This window comes from Scophthalmus maximus, chromosome 6 (genome assembly GCF_022379125.1).
Source record: "Scophthalmus maximus strain ysfricsl-2021 chromosome 6, ASM2237912v1, whole genome shotgun sequence".
NCBI classification, from domain to species: domain Eukaryota; kingdom Metazoa; phylum Chordata; class Actinopteri; order Pleuronectiformes; family Scophthalmidae; genus Scophthalmus; species Scophthalmus maximus.
Window position 1 is genome coordinate 25,708,778 of NC_061520.1, and position 21,025 is coordinate 25,729,802.

At 42.3% G+C, this 21,025-nt stretch overlaps 1 long non-coding RNA gene across 2 annotated transcripts; it reads right to left on the reverse strand.

The window, feature by feature from the left end:
* Positions 1-751: 751 nt before the first annotated feature.
* LOC118309331 lies at positions 752-10,653 on the reverse strand. 2 transcript variants are annotated; one of them, XR_004793458.2, is made up of 4 exons: positions 9,476-10,653; positions 8,326-8,925; positions 3,951-4,087; positions 752-1,925 (listed from the first exon to the last, which is right to left on the reverse strand). It is a non-coding gene; the product is annotated as an uncharacterized LOC118309331 (long non-coding RNA). The 2 variants fall into 2 exon arrangements; XR_004793457.2 differs by having other exon boundaries at positions 9,459-10,653.
* Positions 10,654-21,025: the final 10,372 nt, after the last annotated feature.

Consider the following 21,025-nt stretch of genomic DNA (forward strand, 5'->3'; position numbering starts at 1 on the left):
CCGCCCGCCTCCGACAGCAGGCTCGGTTGAATTGGCACTGTTAAGAAAACAAAAAGAGGGCCTCAGGTTGGATGCAAACACTCAATTCAGAGAGGCTCTCACAACACCAAACAGCAACATTGCAATTATAAGTTATAACGTGCACAGACATTGTGCATATATGATGTTGGAGTATCATATATTGCAGTAATCTGACTGGCTGGGGTGTTTCTGAAACTGAGACCAGCCCTCTACTGTTTCACCTGGATACTGCTGCAGCATGAGCTGTTGGCTGCAAGCACTTGTATCTATGACATTACTGCTGGGCAGTTTATAACATTGCAGTGACAGGCTCCGTACTTCATTCAAGTGTTTCCATAGTTTCCATAAAAGTAGGCATATTTCTTAAGAGTGTTAAATGATATAGAGTAATCTCAACACTGCCAAATTCTCTGTAATCTTTTTGAAAACAAAAATAAAAGCAAAGATCTTATAGTAACCTTGCTGCCCCCATGCTCTTTTCAAAACCTATACGCAGGTCTGAATGGGTCAACAGGTAGGTCTTGCTACATGACTCTGCATGCTTGGGACCTGGGTTTTTAATGACGCTAATTTGAAATCATGAAAAAGAGTTTGTATGAAAATCTCATGATAGACATATGGTACTTCACAGCAGTGTTGTAGTCTAGTCATCAACGCCCCCAGTGTTTGTGTCTGAGTCCAAGTCGAGGCACAAATAAAAGAAGGTTTACAAAAATGACACAGCTTTCACCATTCAAAGGGAGTTTATTAACTGATTGTCACGGCGTGACAGATGTCTGTTAAAATCAGACGACGTCCCAGACTTCTCCTCAATCGTACGCCGGCAAATTGTGCATTTAACGGAGCACTTTCTAGACGTGAAAGTGAGATGTGTGAAGGCAAACTTCACGACCCGGGGCACGTCCTACTGCATCTTCCAAATTTGTTCACAGCGTTGGGCGCGCTGAATCTGCAGGTGGAAGAGGACACACACATCCTGCCCTTGCAAGAAACTGTTACAGACTAAATTGACCGACGTATTAAACATATAAGTTGTCAGGGACTTCATCCACCTTCGAGTTTGATTTCATGAAAGCTCGAGTCCTCTTGCATGAATCCTCGAGTCAGACTCCAAGTCAGAGTCATTAATAGGCGAGTCTGAGTCAAGTCACGAGTCACGAAAATAGCGAATTGAGGCCTCCAATACTACATCCCTGCTTCACAGTATGTGTTTTAGTGTTGCACCACTTGCTCTTCTCTATTTTGAAATCTCAGTCGGGATGTACGTCCCGTACGGACCCTGGTTGCTCTGACTGCAGACAGGGTGTGTTTACTATCCTGTGGGTGGAAGAACTACTGTAACTTGGCCTCCTCAATCGCATGAACAAAATACATGCGATTGAGGGTCAATGACTACAGACTAACTTACTTTATTAAGGTTAGGTTCTGGTTGGCTGTCAGCTGTCTATCACATATTTAAACATAACCATATCCAGCTACAAATTCTATTGTACTTTTTATTTTTTTATGTTTATTTGTCTAGGAACGGGTATACAACATGAACCAATACATGCCACAGATTTTACATCCTAAGCTAATCAATGCTCATCCCTTGATGGGGCTTACATTCATATCTATGTCCACAAATCAACGGATGCATGTGGATCTGTTTTCTGTTCATGCAGTTTTGACACCATTTCTTACATATAAACTCACGTGGCATTTTTTTTCTTTCTATTTCAAGCATCCTTTACAGTCTAGGGCAAGTTCAATGAGTTTTTGGACATAACAGGGCAAACAAATCCAAAATTAAATGCGCTCCTCTTCCTCTTCCGCTGGTGGAGGACTTTCATACGGTGCCACTTCTCTAAAGTTGCAGGGTCTTCAGCGAGAAACAGAGTAGACTTAACTTCCGTCGGCAGAGTCTGTTGACATAATGCAGCACTTTTTGATTTTGAGCAAACAATGTATTCAAGTACACGCTGATACTAAAAGAGCATGCAAGCAAGAGTGGGTAATAGCATTGGTTTGCAATTAGAAACTACAACACTGTCTGTCTGCTCCACTTCTGATCAGAACCACAAAACAAAGTCAGTTGACCCATTTCCAGCGTGTCTGAATTTCCTCAATACTCATTTGCTTCCCCTAAAAGTAAGACACCAGAAGCCGGCCTGTGGCCAAGCTTGCTTAGCAAACTGTCTGCACAGTTTACAATATTTTAACATGTGTCCGACTACACGAGTGTGCCAGATTGCTACCTATTCATACATTACACAGACTGACAGTGGTACAAAAAGTGGCCATATAGGAGAAGTTAGACAAATTCACCTGCCCGGGCAGCAGAAGGCCAGGATTCAATTGCTAAAAGGTGGACCTTTGAAACAGTTTCAAGTTTTCCTGACCAAGTGGCAACCCATCATGACGTGGTTTGTGAACTGCCATTTTGAAGCGTTGAGTTTGGCATTTTGGCCAGCGCCATCTTGGTCTTTTGAAACCAGTAGTAACCATATTCGGAGGAGCAGTGTTTGGGCCTGACTGAACGTCCATCTACACCTCCACCCATTGGACGGTACTAGCTACCAATCACACGGTATTCATGCCCCAATGAATATTTCCCTTCATCATCTATTTTCCTCTAAATGGGACCATAATTTACATTTATGAACATCATGCTGTACTGAAGAAGACTTGAAATTGTGATTGAGACATTAGACTCCTAAGTAAAATGTTTACTGACATTATAAATCAAGAGAGAAGTGACTACATCAGTTTTTATATCCAGTCTGTGTACCTGACAGCTGGGTCTGAGATGTTCTCAAATTGCCACCATACAGAGGTTGACACTTTTCATTAAGGTAACAGCATGGCCTTTCTTCTGCCTCCGCCATCAGCCCTTAAGGTGCAAGGTGTCGAATGAGCATTACAGCTGTGCTCAGCTGTACACTTATCCTCGTGTCTTTTGTAAAACAAATTCAAATGTTTATGCCACTGTGTTGCTTTAAACCCATTCCACCTGCTTTACCTGGTTGGTAACGTGAAGATTTTTACAAATGTCAGAGAAAGCAGAGAAAATCATCACACATCAGTTCCTACAGTAATACTAGTCCAGGACATGTAACACAGTGATTCCTCATACTTAGGTTGTCAATTAGTGGAATGTATTCCTTTGGTTATTGTCTGTGGCTTAAAAGATGCATAAGAAAAATATTAAATTTAAATTTAAATTGAATTGAAAAAAAGAATCTTTCACTTTCATAATGTGTTGACGCAAATGAACCTATATGGCTAAAAACACTATCTGTTTAAAAAACAGATTATGATAATAGAACTGGAGCTTTCATTATCAAACTTCCAAGCTAACACACACACACACACACACACACACACACACACACACACACACACACAAATTGTCAATGCAAGTGTGGAAATGAATGTGTCATACAGCAGTGTGTAGTTCAGTGTCAGTTACTTTGCATTAGTTAGTTTGTTTGGCTAAACAAATCATTAACCACATATACATATGGAATTTAAAAAGCTACAAAAAATACCAAGTTTCACAGCAGCATCTTTGGTGAAAATTCCAGCGGACTGTTGAAGGCTCTGGGTGGAAGCCACCTTTGTTTTTTTTATGCTCATTGAATTTCAGGTCCACCCACACATGTGGTGAGTTTGAATAGCTTCTGTCCAGTTGTAGGCTGTGCCGACAGCTTGTTTGGAATGTGTTATTCCTAAAACGCTGTGTGTGTGTGTGTGTGTGTGTCAGTGTGTTGGCAGCTATGTGAAATGTGAAGAGAAACCTTGTCTCTGCTGTACTCATTTTCTCTCTCTCTCTCTCTCTCTCTCTCTCTCTCGTCTTCCAAACCAGACAGATTCCAGCACCGTCCCTGGGCTGATGCCGTAGTAAGGAGCAGGTGTGTTGCCATGGCAACCAGGGATGTGACTCTCACTTTTCACTGTGTGGATTCTCTGAATCGGTCTTCAGTCCCAGCTCCGTGTTCTTCGGCCTGCAACCTGCAGATGAGCTCTTTAACCTCAGAGGGCGCGTGAACACCCCTGGGGTGGATGACCAATGAAGAGTTGGAGTCTGGAAGGCAAGGAACAGTTACTGAACCAGATTATTGGTAGTGGAGATGCACGGGATTCAAAGATTGTCAACTGCTGAGGTGTGAAAAATATAATTTACTCTTCAGAAAATAAATGTTGCAGACAGAAATGCACTGTTCAGTTGGCAGCACACCACCCCATTTTCTCATTTGTGTGGCACTGCCCCCTTTTGGCGTACATCCTAAACTGCACTGCAGTAAGAAATTTCATTTTGATGATGGCGATAGAAGAGGTGGAAAGTAACTATACTACATTTACTCCATTACTGTGCCTACGTGCAATTTTAAGATACTTGGAGTTTACTTCAGTTGCAAGTTAAAACTTGTGCTACAAATTCATGTAGCAGAATTCTTTTTCTTCTTTCATCATACCCCCCCAATTAATCTTGTGACCCCATACCCCTGTTTGAGAACCATTACACCAACAACTGTGTATAAAGTAACAAGCTCCACCTTGAGCAATAGAATCCTGTATATATGTTGATGCATCCGTACTAACAATCTAATAATGTGATGCATAATAATAGAAACGAGTATTTGCATTTCCCGCTGTAAATGCTGTGTGATTGGTGATTGGCTGAAAAGCAGAGGGGAACAAAAGCACAGGGCGTCACACAGTCGATGCTAATATGCTGAAAAGCAGTGATGTCACCCTTTTGTGGAAAAACACCTAATGCTGATTGGTAGAAAAGCAGAGCAGATTTAAGTACAGTGGGTGACATCACACAGTCAATTCTGATTGGGGCGAAAAGCAGTGACGTCACTGCCGCTGCGAAAAACATACATACAGACACTCACAAAACAGAGAGTGAATCAAGGGTGAATAAAGACAAAAAGGAAAGTGAACAGAGATAGGCCATGAATTGGGATTACAATTCCCCCTTTGGCCATACCATAGCCAGAAAGAATATGGCATCAGTGAATACCATCCAAAAAGTAAACATCATTAATCGATAAATCAGAAAACTAGCAGTTTTAAATTAAACAAAGCAAAGTTGGGGGAACTGATAACTGAACAAGGGTGTCTGAGTCAGGGTCAGAAAGGTCGTCATTGTGCGGTTGTGTGGCGTGGCTGTGTCAGACAAGCATGTTTTGTTCGAGGAGGGGTCCTCGGTCACCTGTGTAAGATTATACCATACGATGTACCGGGAATCACAACAATACATGCAATCATAGGTACATTACATATGAAACATCGAAGACCACGACAGCCGGAGTGGCGGAAAGGACGCCATGGCTCGTGGCCATCCATGATGAGGTTGTTATGGGAGCAGTGCAACTGCGTAAGCCACGAGGCACCAACTGCTAATCAGTTGCACTCCCGACGAAAGATCACCGTTAACGGTGTAACAGTCTCCAGAATCAGGGGGTGACACCATGTCACCTGTAATTGCTGATGGTTGAAGGTCGTTGTGTGGTTCAGTTATACTTTTGCAGTGGCTGGCATGCCTTTGGAGGTGGTAGCAGCATAAGTTAGGGGAAAAATCCTCCATTTTGTGAAGAGTCCTCACAGGTGGTTGTGCTGGGGAGAGACCGTCTGTCTGACCCTATTCCTGTCCGGGGGAGGGGTCTACCAAATAGAATGTTTATTTCTGATGCTCATCCACATGTAAAAAAAAGCTTTACTCAGAGAGACCCGTTTCATCAGGACATTTGACCAGTTTTGATTTGATGGTGCACCTGTACTCTGGATAGCTTAGAACAATGGCGGCGGATGTTGAAACCAAGATAGTCAGACACTTCTTCAAGGGCTTGACTAACAGAAGCAGGACCATTATGTCAGGAGGGGGCATGGCTCCTGACATAATGGCTCGCCGGCACCATGATAATGCCACTTCTTTGATTATGCTGTGCACATTCAAAATTCTTCAGCACAGACTGAAAACCAGTGCTCATTCCCCGTTTGCTCATGTCATCTCTTAGCTATTTTAGCAAAACAATGGAAGAGAGCATGTGGCAAGGATGGTTATCGGGACCTAAGTGCACTCCATTAGCAAATCTAGCAGCACACTTAAACCAAAGTGTAAATTTTTGCCAATGCGAAACCACGCGCCCTAGGGGGTTGACGTCAATTTGACATCAACCCCGTCGTGCGTAAATCCAGCTTTAGAGTCAAGTCACTGTACCGCCTAAAGCTGTAATATGCTCAATGCATTGGTCCGCGGCGCACAGCGGCTGTGTCGTCACAGCAGTGGCAGACTCGTTTATCCTCACGCTTCAGGGGCGTCTGACACAGTGCAGTCCTCTCCTAAACAAAAGGTGTCGCTGCTGACAAAACAATATCTACACCGCTGGAATCACCACAAGAAGGAGAAAAGAGGCGTCACGCACCATGGCAACGGCGACATAGCAGGTGTTGGGATCGGTGAATGTGGAAGAAATTGGGGCTTTAAACTTGCTTTCAGAAAAGCGACATAAAGGAAGGAGGTGGTCTCTTCGTCCTTTGAACGGCGACGTCGGGGGCGGATTCAGTGTCCTGGTGAAATCCTCCCCTCATTCTCCCTGAACAACACTGTCTGGCTCTTGCTTTCTACTTATCATCTTAAAAGGAAAACACGCATCTCTCTTGAGCACTCATTGCAGAACATTATCACCTGTCCCAGGACAATGCAACAACCATCCCCCAGAACATTCAGGACCTGGTGCCACCTAGAACAGGTGAAATTAGCAGCCATTCACTATTCAATAGCATCTTTAGGCTAAACAATAGAGCCCATACACATTGATGTAAATATGCCATTTAAAGCCATGAACACAATTTGTGAGGCAGCTGATGAAATTGCCACTGTGGGCCTTTTACCATCGACTTTTAAACTTCACTCATGGTGTTAAAGGGCCATGAATTATTCTGTTTTTACCATTTTTGTGAAAATCTGCCTTATTGACGGATCACATGTGCCTGTACAGACGGACCTGTTCGAGGTTTGCCTCCAGCTCGTCCATATCGCCAATGAGCCGGAAGTGCTGCGAGCGACAAGTTACAAAAAAAATGAGAGGTGCTCGACCTCGCAAATCAGCACCAATGCGCTCCCGACAACACAGGAAGTGACGTCAATTTGACGTAAAAGCTTTACCGGGCCCCTCACTAAATGAAAGGTAAGTCAGGTTTAAAATGCCCTAGAGTTGGAGTCGCCTGTATGAGGAAGTTTTCAAGTCAGCAAACTTTGTCAGTATCATCAGTCCAAGTCAGGTCGCCACGTGCAGAGATGTTCACCATGGACCATGGGAGAGAGGGTGCGTCTCTTTCTGAGTAGTTGGGGATCCACTACCTACAATACGTCATTGTCTGGCCAGCATCTCTAATCTGGAAGTATTAGAGTTTAAATGGACTGCATAATTTATGGTCAAGTGTATTGCCCAAGAACACTTCGGGATGTGGACCGGGGGAAGCAGAAATCAAACCAGCAATCCTGATTAGTGAATGACTCCCCCCTCCTCCTGAGCCACAGCCGTCGTCGCACGGGAGCTTTTATAAGAAAATCAAGCACTTGTTTTAAAGGATGTTGTTTCATGCATGATCTGTACTCTGACTGAGGGTGAACTACCAGAGGTGTGGCTCCTGTCATGAGCCCGATGTCATATCTGTGAGTCACCCACAAAGGACGGTGGCCTCTCAGACAGTTCAGCCACGTCAACTTGTGTATCCTGTGATGTCCGGCACATCAGAATGAGCTCAACTTTTCTCTTCTGCAAGTGAGGTGCATGTAACAGACATTCTGCATACATCACTGTAGTCTATCCCAGGATCCTTTCACCCTGGTAAAGTCAGTAAATCCAGTGAGGCTGCTCATCCATGGTCCCAATTCCTGCCAATTCCGGTGTGGGGGATTGGGAGACACGCGTGGAACAGTCACCCCAGCTCAGTTTGAGAGGGATGACAGAGACGCAGAGGCTGCAGCAGTATCTTTTGTTCAATATTGTCAACCTGAGAAACACGTGCAGTGGAATGCAATGACTCTGATGTAGACAAATGCATCTGTACAGTGTGTGTACGTGTGTCACATTTCACATTAACTGGGGAGTATCGTGATTAAAGGAACAAATGTTTGACCATGTCATCATTGATTGATATCGAGGGGATGGTTACTTATTAACATTGGTCATTTCTTAAACCTTTTTTTTTATATACATCACAAATGTGGGTGCTAGAGGTTTGTTAAGATTCTCAACATTCTTAGATTGTTTGTATTACTATGTCATACCAGAGTCTGTAACTCACCCAACGCTGTGTCGCAGTGCGTGTGAGGTGTCGACCCACCCCCTCCTCTCAACCTCAGTCCGAATGCTGAATTGCAGGCTTCACAGATGATGTCAGACCCTGCTTCTTCTGGGGACAGTCTTTGTCCACATTGTTGACAGATATCGGGAGGAGAGGGCCGATATCCCAGGCACCCCGTCCCCCTTGGAGACCGCCCCTGCGTTTTCCATTTTTTGCTGCGTCCTCTGTAGGGCCACTACACACCATGAGTTGACCGTCTCTAATCCTTCAACGTGCTCTCTTTCTTTTTCTTGTTTTTCTCTTTCTTGAGGCCTGATCTACAGCTTGTTGCTAAATTTCCGCCAGACCAGCTGTCTTCCAAGTGTTGCTGGTGAGTGCAGTAGCACTATATGGATCCATACGACCCCAAAAAAGTGCTCCTTCAGGTGAATTTCATATGCAGTGCGTGGACTTTTTCAAGCCCACTGTGTATGTCAAAAGCAGCTCGCAGTCTTGCCAGGAACCCACCACACGTCCCAGCAGGATGTTGAGTCAAGGATGTGATGGATGACAAGTTCATCCATGGCTGGAACCTTTTTTTTTACTTGGTGGTGTTTGTACCTCGGTAAGAGAAAGATACAGAGGGTTGGTTACTTATTCATTTGTTTCATAGTAGTACATGTTTTCTCTTGTCTTTATTTTGAGCCCTTATTCTACTTAATTTCTCATTTCCTCTTTTCTTCCTGACATATCTACTTGCCAAAGGCTATAACTGCCTTTTTTTCTTCTTCTGGAAAACCCAACATTTAACTCAGGTAGTGAATTGGCCCATACATCGTGGGCATTTGTCCATCATTTGTTTAATAATTGAAATCAGAATTTAAGTTTCTGGAGGTGAAGACTCCCTCTTCTGTTTACTTTGATCTTTACCTATAATCTCTAGTTATGTCGTCTCTTGTAAATAATCGACCCGTCCGACCAGTGACCCGCAGTTCAATGGTTGGACGCAACAGGGTTTAAATGCTACAACTATAACGAAGGCACGTCTGTCTGCAAGTCCTTGTGCAAGATAACTAGTTTTCTTTTCCTGTATGTACTAAATACCGTATCGCTCCTGCAATTCCAACCAAAGAATCCAAAAAATATTCTCTCACCGAGCGTGGTTCTTTACCTTTACCCATTTAGGATTGGAGCGGTGATCCGGCTCCGTCCGTGGACATCTCACCCAGAGGGAGGAATCCTCCTGGTTGGTTGGCCTTCTATCCAGATCACGGAGTCCGAGTCACTCGTCGCCAAGTTTGACGTGGAAATTGGTTGAATTGGTTGTTTACACAGTGAGTAAATCAAGGGTGAATAAACAGATATAGGCCGCAAATTGCTGCTACATTATAGATATTATTAATAATAATAATGATAATCATATAAAAAATACTGGTAATAATAATAATAATTGACAGAGAAGATAGTTAAATATAAGTTTAATTAGAAGAAGTTGAATACAGCTGGATATAAATTGAATTAGCAGAACAGAGAAGCTGAAGACATCTAAATGTAAGTTGAATTTGCAGAAAATCTCAGTCACTTTAAAAAACAAAAACAAATGTGTGTGAAGTGAAAGATGTGGGAGATTCAAGATGAAAGTGTACTTTATCACTCACATACACACCCATTATTAAATAATCACAATCATACTCTAAGATTGGGAGCTACAAGATGAGGAACAGAGTTCCAATTGCGAGTATTGCTACTGCACCCAAAGTTATGAAGAAGCTGTACAATAGGTATTTACAGCAGCGGCAGGACTTCTTGTATGACGACTTTTGGATGTGTGATTGAAAGCACTCGGTTAAGACAGCTTCCACACCCAGATCTTCTAGAAACAGCATGTATTTCAGCTTCTTTCCAAACTTAGCCCGCAGCTCTTTAACCACAGCCATAGCCATCTTCTTGGAGGTCATAGTTGGGAATATTCCCTCTGGCAGTCCTTCCATTGTCTTGTTTACCAGACGTTGTGCGCAGCTGACCCACACTTCCTCTTCGAAGCCTTGCAGTATGCCACATATCTTTAAGACTTGAACGGTCATCATTGAGACATAGGTCCGGAGCCTAATCTCTGCTTCTTCCTCCACGATCTTGGTGTCTGTCCTGCCTCCCATGGTCCCTTCTCTGCCTTGCAAAATGTCTTTTTGTGTTTGCAATCTCTGTATCTGATGTACGATCTGAGTGAAGGCCTTACAATCTCCAATTTAACTTCAAAAAAGGATTAAAATTGTGTTTTATCTTACACATGTTGGCTTTGATCTCTCACGTGATGTCCGATTTAATGCAATGCCTTTGATGATGTCCCACACAAAGGTAAACCACAAGCACTTAATGACATCAGAGGCATTCCATGACATTAGACATGACGAGAGAGATCAAAGTCAATATGCGAAGGATAAAATACATATTGAATCCTCTGAAGTGAGATTGGATATTTCTCACTTTATCAGATACAGAGATGCAAACACAATGGATAGAGGCATTTTGGAAGGCAGAGCAGACACTGAGATTGTGGAGGACACAATGGACACAGGGACTGTGGAGGACAACACAAGTGTGGAAGAATCAGAAAATGAGATGAAAGTTAATCGTCTGCGGACGTTTGTCGCCTTGGTGACCCTGGAAGTCTTGGAGAAGACCGGCGCAGTTGAATGCTTCGAGGAGTTAAAGTGGGTCAAACACACAAAACGTCTGGTAAACAAGACAGTGGAAGGACTCCCGGCGGGGATAGTCCTGGACGTGAGCCCCAAGAAGGTGGCTACGGCTGCGATAACTGAGCTCCAGGAGAAGCTTGGTGAGAAGCTGCAAGTATTGCTGCTTGTAGAAGATCAAGGTGTGGAAGCCCTCATAGTTGAGCGCTTTCAATCAAAGATCATTGCGTTCTCAGGAGAGCATCCCTTCCACTGTTGTGAATGCGTTACCCGCAGCTTGTGCGTCTGCTTGAGGGTCTGCACGCTCTTGAGTTTAGGCTTTGTAGCATTAGTTTTAGCCTTATTCTTCTATAATAGCAAGTTATAATTTCCATCCATCCCCTCCCTCCATCCCTTATCTATACCGCTTCATCCTTTGAGGGTCGTGGGGCGGCTCGAGTCAATCCCAGCTGACATTGGGCGAGAGGCGGTGTACACCCTGGACAGTTCGCCAACGTATCCCTGGGCCAACATACAGAGGCAAACAACCATTCACATGCACATTCAGAGTCTCCAGTTAACCTAACTCAATTCTGCATGTCTTTGGACTGTGGGAGGAAGCCGGAGAACCCGGAGAGAACCCACGCATACACGGGGAGAACATGCAAACTCCACACAGAAAGGCCCTGGATGAACCAGGATAGGAACCAAGAACCTTCTTACTGTGAGGCGACAGCACTAAGCCACTACCCCACTTTGCAGCTGAGTTATAATATAACTGTTAAAAAGAAAAGTAATTATGCAAAATATTTTTATACCTTCTACTTAGTGCACCTTAGAGCACATAATGATAATTAAAAAACGGACTGCGTTGGCCGCCACGGTCTCGTCCCTTCTCTCTCCCTTTCCATCGCAATCACGTTTTATTCCACTTGTTGATATCTTGAACCGTTTTTGAATAAGTAGTTTAAGTTTTAGAATAACTCTTCAACTGCTTTGTTCTGCTAATTCAATTCATACCTCAGCTGTCTTCATTTTCTCTTTCCTGCTAATTCTTCTTCTCTTCTAATTAATACTTATACTCACCTGTCTCCAAATTCTAGTAATAATAATTTTTTTCATTATTATTACTATTGATATTACTATTTTATATCTAGTATTATGATGATTCACTTAAAATGAATTTACTGCGGAGGATGCATGTGAATGCTGATTGCTGTGATGCCTCGTACGGCACAGCCAAACGTGCAACAAACTTGTTCGGCATCTCCATCCGTGTGTGACCGTCGAATTTGGATACCTTAGCGTAGTAAATTTCAGAGATATGGCGGTTGGTGAATAGCATGGTGGCGTTCCTCTAACAGCCACAAGGCGGGGCAATTGGTGTCAGGCTTTTATATGCTGTGCGCATTGTCATCGAGAGCTTGCATACCAAGTTTCATTTAATATGAGACCACAGAATTGTGGAAATATCAGGTTATAATAACACTGTAGCGCCCCCTGTTGGCAGGATTGTGTGACATTATGAACATTTGGGTTATAGCATGTAAAACGCGTAATCACTGACCACAGAAAGCAATTGATTTCAAATATATATACATATTTATTCATCTATTTATTTACTCGTATTTCTCTTGTCCAACACTTGTTACTAAAAGTTTGGTTTATTTTCATTTAACCTTATCCTCCTTGTATGCATGTGTGTGAGTGGAATCCTGTACAATGAAGACATTTTGTTTTTAAAGTTGAAAACGACATTCAAGCAATAGTACAGGTACTTCTGGGGATAATAGGGGATTTTGTTTTCGTGTGTGAACCCAAAAGAAAACAGGAATGCTGTTCTTCTGAACGAACTGTAAACTGTGCTGTCTTCTCTGTGAAAAACATCAATAAAAATATTTTGGGGGAAAAAGAGAATGACATATTATTGGTGTGAATAATAATAATGATTTGGATAACAAGAAGTGTGAGTACAGAAGATTCCATTCACACATAATAAATCAAACAAAAGAAATGATAACAAACTGAATGTAAAAAAAAATTGTATAATAACCTGGATAATGTAGGGGTTTCAAGGGTGGACAAATTGGGTAACTAGTAAATACCCCACAGCCCCAAAGATGGTCATCGTAATGCAGCTTTGTTTGCATGCACCACTAAATCACAATATGATTTTCATTTTAACTGATGTGGAGGCCGTGTCTTGTCGAGGGATTCTGTGTCAATGTGTATCAACTAGTTTATTAAAAGTGAATTGCTTTTATTTCATTGACAGTGAAACATTTAAGCGTCAACCATGAGTTTAATCGTTCTTTTGGGGGGTGAAACTGCACTGAAAACTTCTGTTTCCAAGGTCAGCAATGAACTCTGGACCTCATCTCTGACTACAGGAACGAGTGTGACCTGAGAAATGGTCATTTGGACATCTACAGTTCCATGACAATCTGCGGCATCTGCTGATGGAGCGATATAATCCAAAACTCTTAACGCGTTCTCAGCTTGTCTCTCTGATAACTTAACAACCAGAACTCCAGTGACTAAAATCCCTCATCTTGTTCAAGATTTGAAAAGTGCAACAACTGTATTCAACGCGACGTCGCACATGGCGACTGGCGCGGAGGTCGGTCCACCTCATGTAACTATATTGAAGTTGTTCAAAGTTGACGAAAAAATCATTGGTTCTTAGTTGCAGGTGATTATACATATATGAACACATAGTTATGGACAATATATTCAATTTCTGTGGATAAGTTATTCTTAATATTACACACTTTAGCTTTAAAGCGTTTCTTTTAATATAGAAGGAGAAAATGAAAAGTATGCCCTGGAGTTGAAATTATTCAAACACAAAGTACTGAATAAGAGTACAAGTACCTAAAATTGTATTGATGCAGTAAGCAAGCAAATATACTTAGTTACTTTCCTCGTACCACTCTCTACACCTAATCCTTTGGCCTAAGGTCTCCCTTGTAGTTCTGCTCGGGTCCCACATTGCTGCTGAAGAGGATAAATGACATGAACTTTATGCGAAATTCTGCCGCTCGCACGGAAACTGCATAGAGGACGGGTACGAACCGCAGTGTCTTGAGTTGACAAGGGTGCCGATGAGGTTAGAACGCACACGGAGCCGGGCACCGTCCTCGTCACTTCACCGTTCCCCCTAAAGAGGGCAATGCAGGCCTGCATTTGGGCCGCAGTGTATAAGAGCAGAGCTGCACTGCTCATTCTGGTCAGACGCTGGTGGTTGATGTGCGCCGGCCAAATGTTAGACTCGCCACCTCTGTCTATGTGTGTGTGCATAGTGTGTGTGTGTGCGTCTGATTAAAATGTCTCTTGACCCGGCTGAGCTCATTGTTTGACAGTCGGCGAACAACCTGCCGCTGCTCCGAGAGGGAAACGGAGAGAGGCAACGGGGGTTAAGAACTTCCACAAATGAACGCCCCTATTCCAGGGGCTTATCGTGGCTCGCGGCGCAGTGATTGTTCTTAGCAAGCACCGGCAAGTGTGCGAGAGGGGGAGAGCGGTGGCGAGGAGGCTGCGCCGCTCGACTCCATTCTCGCCTCGTGATTTGCGCGAAGGCGCGGCGAGCATGGGTGGAAAATTGTGTTCCCACAAACACACCGACAAAGTTGAAGCCTTGCAGTGCTGTTCAATTGCCAGATGAGATGGTCCGCCGGCGCCACGTCGTGTCTGGGTCTGTCAGATCAGTCCTCAGTAATCGTGATTTAGAAGGAATTGCACACACAAATTGCAAATAAATACATTTGCTGGATAATCCCCAGAACACAGTCCAGTGTCTCGGGGACTTTTCCTTGAGCAGGAAGTGTTTTCAGAGTGAGGTGGTCTTTCCAAGAGCATACACTGAATGCGTTTTAGCAACTGCTACCAATTCAGTGAGAGGGAAATGACCTGTTTCGCGTTTCTCATCTTTTTTTTCCGAGCTGCCGTCGTACAAACGAAAAATGCAAGTGAAACTTCGCCCAAAGTCTTTTCCTTTCCACCAAACTCCAAACCCTCGCCAGCTGCACTGACAGTGAACCGGCTGACGCGTCCCCCTCCCCGTCAGAAGTTTGTCCTTCATGTGCTCTGCCTGCCTTTTCTTTTTTTCTTTTTTTTTCTTCCGCTTTCCGATTAAAACTTGCTCTTCTGAATCTGAGCGTCCCCGCAGGCATCTCTATAGTTTTCCAAATAAAACGTAAACTTTTTTACATTAAAAAAATAAGTAAATCACAGCAGACATTTTGACATAGGTGGAACTAAACACGTGAATGATGGCATTGCCGAGAAATTAACTAGAATGGTGTAATGAGTGCATTCAAGCGCCGAGGCCAAACAATCCTGAATATGTCTGGATTATTATGTCAAGGTCCAGACATCAGTTTCAGAGAAATTGATGAAAATGTCTGAAAAGGGAAACAGTAAACAACAACAACAAAAAACCTGTATCCGTTTAACTGGAACCTCACCCCGTACATCCCCAATCACACACACACACACACACACACAACAAGGCATTTGTCCCTTTTTTTTTTTTTACTATATTACTATATTTACTAATTACTATATGATATCAATATTCATCAGATATGTGTGTTAATATATAAATATATTTTCTTGCCTTCTTCTCCACCATCATCGCTTAGCAACTTTTTAAAATTGGATTCCCAAATTCAGAATATAATACTAGACGGGCCGATCGTCTTCACCTCCCATTCTACAAAACGAAACGTGGCCGGTACTCCATCAGATATCACGGTGTACAGATATGGAACGCCACGTTATTAAGAGCTCGTCATCTTTAGAACAGTTTGAAAGGAAATTGTCTGCACATTTAATTCACAATGTCTAATTATTTCTTGAATATATCCCCCCCCCACATTGTTTTTTAAGTATTTTTGGTTTGTTTTGTTTGTACTGGACTGTCCTCTACTCATCGGTTAGTCTTTTTGTTCATTTCGTGTGCTTCTTGTGATTTGTCCTCACTTTATGTTGTATTTCCCTATAATTATGTCATCATAGTCTGATTTTTTTTTATTATTGTTTGTTTTTCTTCTTAAGTTGAGGGAAGGTCCCTTGTATCTCGACCTTTCCTGAAACATTCTTATTTTTTCATCATCTGGATTTTAGCAGTTATGCGTGTGCAACTAAAAAAATTTAAACTTTACTATAGTGATTCCATTTTATGTTACTTTATACTTTTACTCCTCTACATTTCCAGAAAGTAATATTGTGCTTTTACTCTTCTACAATTATTAGGGGGCTTGAGTGCCTCGCTACGGTTCAGAGAATAACTAACTCTATGTAATATATATATATATATATATATATATACACACAATCTAAGCTTGTTAAAATCTCTCTTGAGCCAGAATAATATGGACACTGAAAAACACATCACTGTTAAATTTAATCTAAATGTAATCTAATAGGGTCGGCTGATATATACAATAAGTGAGTTAACAGTGTTATAAGTTTAGTGCTAACATATTGATTAATTATTAGGTGAACATTTCTGAAATTGCTTTTATTCATTAATAAGAAACACAAGACTAAATAAATGAACTACAGTGCAGTATATCGTATGTTCAAATACACCAGAGTTTAATGGCACAAAGTGTCAAACATAAGAAAATAGGTCATTTAAACTTTTCAGGAGTGAAAACCTCATGGAGCTGGTTTTGGTTGAACTAGTCAGAAAAGCAGAGTTCAACAGACCAGTGTGAACTTCTGTGACCAACTTTCCAAACAATGTTTCTCGTCCATTGTACAAAACAAAAAAACCCTCACAAGTGTGTTTGTGTGCTGAATGAGTCAAAATTGAAGATTCAATAATTTTTTCATAATTTTAGTCTTTATCATTTATGTGTTCTGCGCATGAATAAAGGAATACCTCATCTTAATCCTAATTTCGGCAACACTGACACATTTAATTATTCAGGTGTTCTAAAAGTTTTGATTGGTAGTACACACGCACACTTCAGATATAATACAATAATACGATAAAATAATAAAATATAATAATGTATTTATACATTTATTTGCTTTGCACAAAGTGCTTTCTAAGTAAAATGTTTTCGGCAGTATAAAATAAAATCAGACCTCCAACCACCGACGTCCATTTCCTGAGTCACAGCACTGAGCCCACACAAAGACAAATAGATGTGCACCTACAACACAAAATAAGTAATAAGTAATGTTATAAATCAAATTGGACAAAGTAAGAAAATAGGCTCAACTAAGGCGGGTGAAATTAAAAAAGAAGGAAATAGCAAGATACAATGCAATTGCAACATGATTTCTTATGAGTTGAATATACACAGTATTTAAATCAAATGTATATAAAAGCTATTAACACAGAAATAATTTGTATACAAAATGAATTTAGATATCAAAGATAAATGAATTACACCAAGGAACAGTGAACTATAATCAGAGGGCATCTTGTAAAGTTGAGGTTTTAGCGTGAGCCTGCCGATCTCACGCTGAGAAGAAGTGTGATCCAGAGACGAGGAGCCGTAACTGAAGAATCCACGGCCAGGCCTGAAAGAAGCTATTTAATATACTCTGAGGCCATGTGGGCCAATTAATAAAACCTTGAAAAATTTGAATCAATATATAATACACTTGATTTACTCGGCGCCTTTCAACATACAGATACAAAGTGCTTTACGTGGATGAAACGGGATTAAAACATTTCAGGACCGAGGCAAATATAAAATGATGCAGAACTTTAAAATGCAGCAATGAATCAATAACAGGCAAATAACGGAATAAACAAGGTATGTAGGTAATAAAATGGTGTACTGGGAATTATAAATGGCTTTTCTTTTTCATTACTTTTTTAGCACAAAGTGCTTCATAGGTGATCAGTGAAATCAATTTTCAAAAAAACTGAGGGCTGAAAAGTGTAGTGATGCTAAATATGGGCTGATATGACTGCAACTGCTAGAGCGGGACAAATGAGACCAAACTCCCGACTTTTTTCTTTCTTCGGCCCCATGTTTTCTGACTGATCTTTGCTCTGAATAAACCATATCTCGCCATTATGTCCAGTTAGGCAAAGATTCATCACGTAAAAGCAGCACTGTTCGGGGAAGGAGGCGTGTCCTGAATGGGATAAATCCATTCTTACCACTATTCCCAAATACAGACTTCTCATTCTGCACGTATGTTAGAAATTGCTGCCGTCCATTGCTCCGAAAGGGTAAAAAGAAAAAAGTTAATCATATGTTTTGTGGACCAGCAGATGCTTGACACGGTCATCGGGCCGCGGTGCTGCTTCCCCTCCGTCCTCCCGTTTTGACCGAGGCCACTCTGGCGACCCGTCTGTCCTCCATCATCTGCCTCCGGATTTGTTTTATCACCGTCCGTCTGCGGTGTCGCCGCTCGAGCCTGTTTGCGCACAACGCCAAGGTCGACTAATGAGAATATCTGAATGTGTCTAGACTTTTGAAAGGCTGCGCCATTCACACAGCGTGCGTCTGGCTGCTTTTTTCGGCGGGCCGGGCTGAAGCGACACGGCGGCGCAGTAAGTGGAGGGGGAGAAAAGATCGGCAACGCGGGATTTGTAAACAAAATGAAAGATGAAACCGTTTGACTGAAGTTTCATTAGCGGCCCTTGACGCGCGAGTTTCCCAACACGATGTCGCGAAGTCTAAAGGTTGGAAACAAAAACGAACGAGCGAGCCGAGAACTGTGTGTTCTCGACAACTCCCTTCTCTCTCCCCGAGCAGGGATGTGCTGACAGTCGCGCGGCTTGAAATGTAAATAGGTCCAGCATTAGTATTCCACCGACATCCCATACTCTGTTTTTTGTGCCTATGCATGTGTGCGTGCGTGTGTGTGTGTGTGTGTTTAGGCCGGGGGGTGGTAACAGTAGGGAATCAGAGTATTTGATCAGACTCCCCTCGGTATTTCGTGTGAATCCCTGTAGCAGGGGTTCATCTGCGGGACAGTCAGTAACGCTGAGCACATCAGCTTCATTTCAGCGTTTGTCAGAATTTGGGAATCGTGCATGTGTGTGTGTGTGTGTGTGTGAGAGAGATCTCCAGCATCTGTCCCTTAACATGTAGCATTCCTCCATCCCACGCATCCAATACACAGGATAGCACTGTGACAGGCGAACAGTAAACCGTGAAACTCCTACGCACCCAAGTAATCTGTGTGTGTGTGTGTGTGTGTGTGTGTGTGTGTGTTTGCGGGCTCTTTGTCTGCCACATTCACCAGCAAGTGAACCCTTGTCCCTGAAAATCCAAATGACACAGTAAACTGCTCCTGTCATCCATAAATCCAGGCAATTATCCTGACACGCACGCGCGCGCACCCAACACTTTCAATGTATGTGTGCCAGTGTGTTAATCTAGCACCTTTTATGCCAGTTTGGCAGCGAGTGAAGAAGAAACACCAGGAGGAGGAAGAGGAGGGGGGGTGATGGAGTTCTTCCCCCCCCCCCCCAAACCAGACGTCATCCGTAGCAGCTCCACAAATCCTTCCAAACTCTTCAGGTGAACTTAAATCACATCAACAGAAGAATTAATCACAATCTCAGCAACTGGATTCAAACTTTACTGAGGTTTAAGTTGCTCACACGAGGATTTGATCAGGCTCGGTTACAGTGTGTGTGTGTGTGTGTGTGTGTGTGTTTGTGTTCATCTGCTTTCCCAGAGCTACACTGCAGCATTTTTATTTCCGCAAATTGGTGAAATGTGTAATGTGAAAGTCGGGGGAGAAACATCACCTGACTCCGCAGTTTCCCTCTGCTCCACAGAATATTTTGGCCCCTTGTAGCGGATGGTTTTGTTTTAACGACCACATCTTTTGATTCAGGCCGAGTCCGCACCTCAACTGCATCACTGTTGCTACATTGGTGCCTGAACAGTTTTCAAGCCCTTAAAACAGAAAATAATCCCTGGACTCATTATATCGTCAGTGTGGTACCTTTTGGTTTTTTGGTATTTCCTGCAACTAAGCAGCCAACTGCAAATCTGCAATCTGCGTGACTGGTCATTTGATATTTGTCTTCACAGGTACATCTGTTGGTTTTCATGTGTATGATGAAGCAGAGTGCCATCAAGGACACTGCACTAAATTGGTTTTATTCTCATCTTTTAGACAGAACCTGTTCGGTCGCCATAGCTAACAGCTCCTCATCTACATCCAAGGTTGCCTACGGTGTACCCCAAGGTTCCATTTTAGGCCCGATTTTATTCGCCATTCATATGCTCCCACTTGGTCAAATTTTTAGGCGCCATAATGTCTTGTTTCACTGCTAAGCGGACGACACATGGATACACCTTCCACTCAGAGACTCACGAGTCCTAGCTGCTGTTTTAGCCTGTCCAGATGATGTGACCAGTTGGATGGCTCAAAACGACCTACCTCGACTTCGGAACAGCCTGCCTGGTGAGGAAAAGGCTGGCAGAGTCTGTGCCTTCCTTTAAGCCACTTTTAAAAACCCATTACTGCTTTCATGTGATGTTGTCTTTTCATTTCTTTTCTTTCTATCTTTCTATCTGTTTTTATACAGATATGTGCCTTGGAAACTGTATTGTTGTCAGAATGCTGATTTTAATTGTCTGTAATTTGTATGTTTTTGTAAGAGCACTTTGTGAAGCTGTTTTCTTATGGATGCTATATAAATATAAAATTATTATTATTAATATTATTATAAATAATAATATTAATAATGCGAAAAATACACCCACTCTGATTAACCCACTGTACAACAAAAACAACAACAACAACAACAACAAACCGATTAATTCTGCTTTAAACCTTTATATGGAATAAAACACACATGTCACACCCATGTTCTGTGGTGTTATGGGACAAATTATCAACTTGCAACTTCCTGGGAAATGAAAGTGAAATGTTTCCTTCATTTGTGAAAGGTTTGGTCAAACAAAAGCCAGTGCTGATTACTAACACACATTGTCTTTCCACTAGCATCGATTTGTCCTGTTTGTTTTCACTGGATGAGGTACAAAAAAGAAATAGATTTAGAACATTGCACATGGTTGGTTCACGTACCAGATAGGAACATCTTCCTA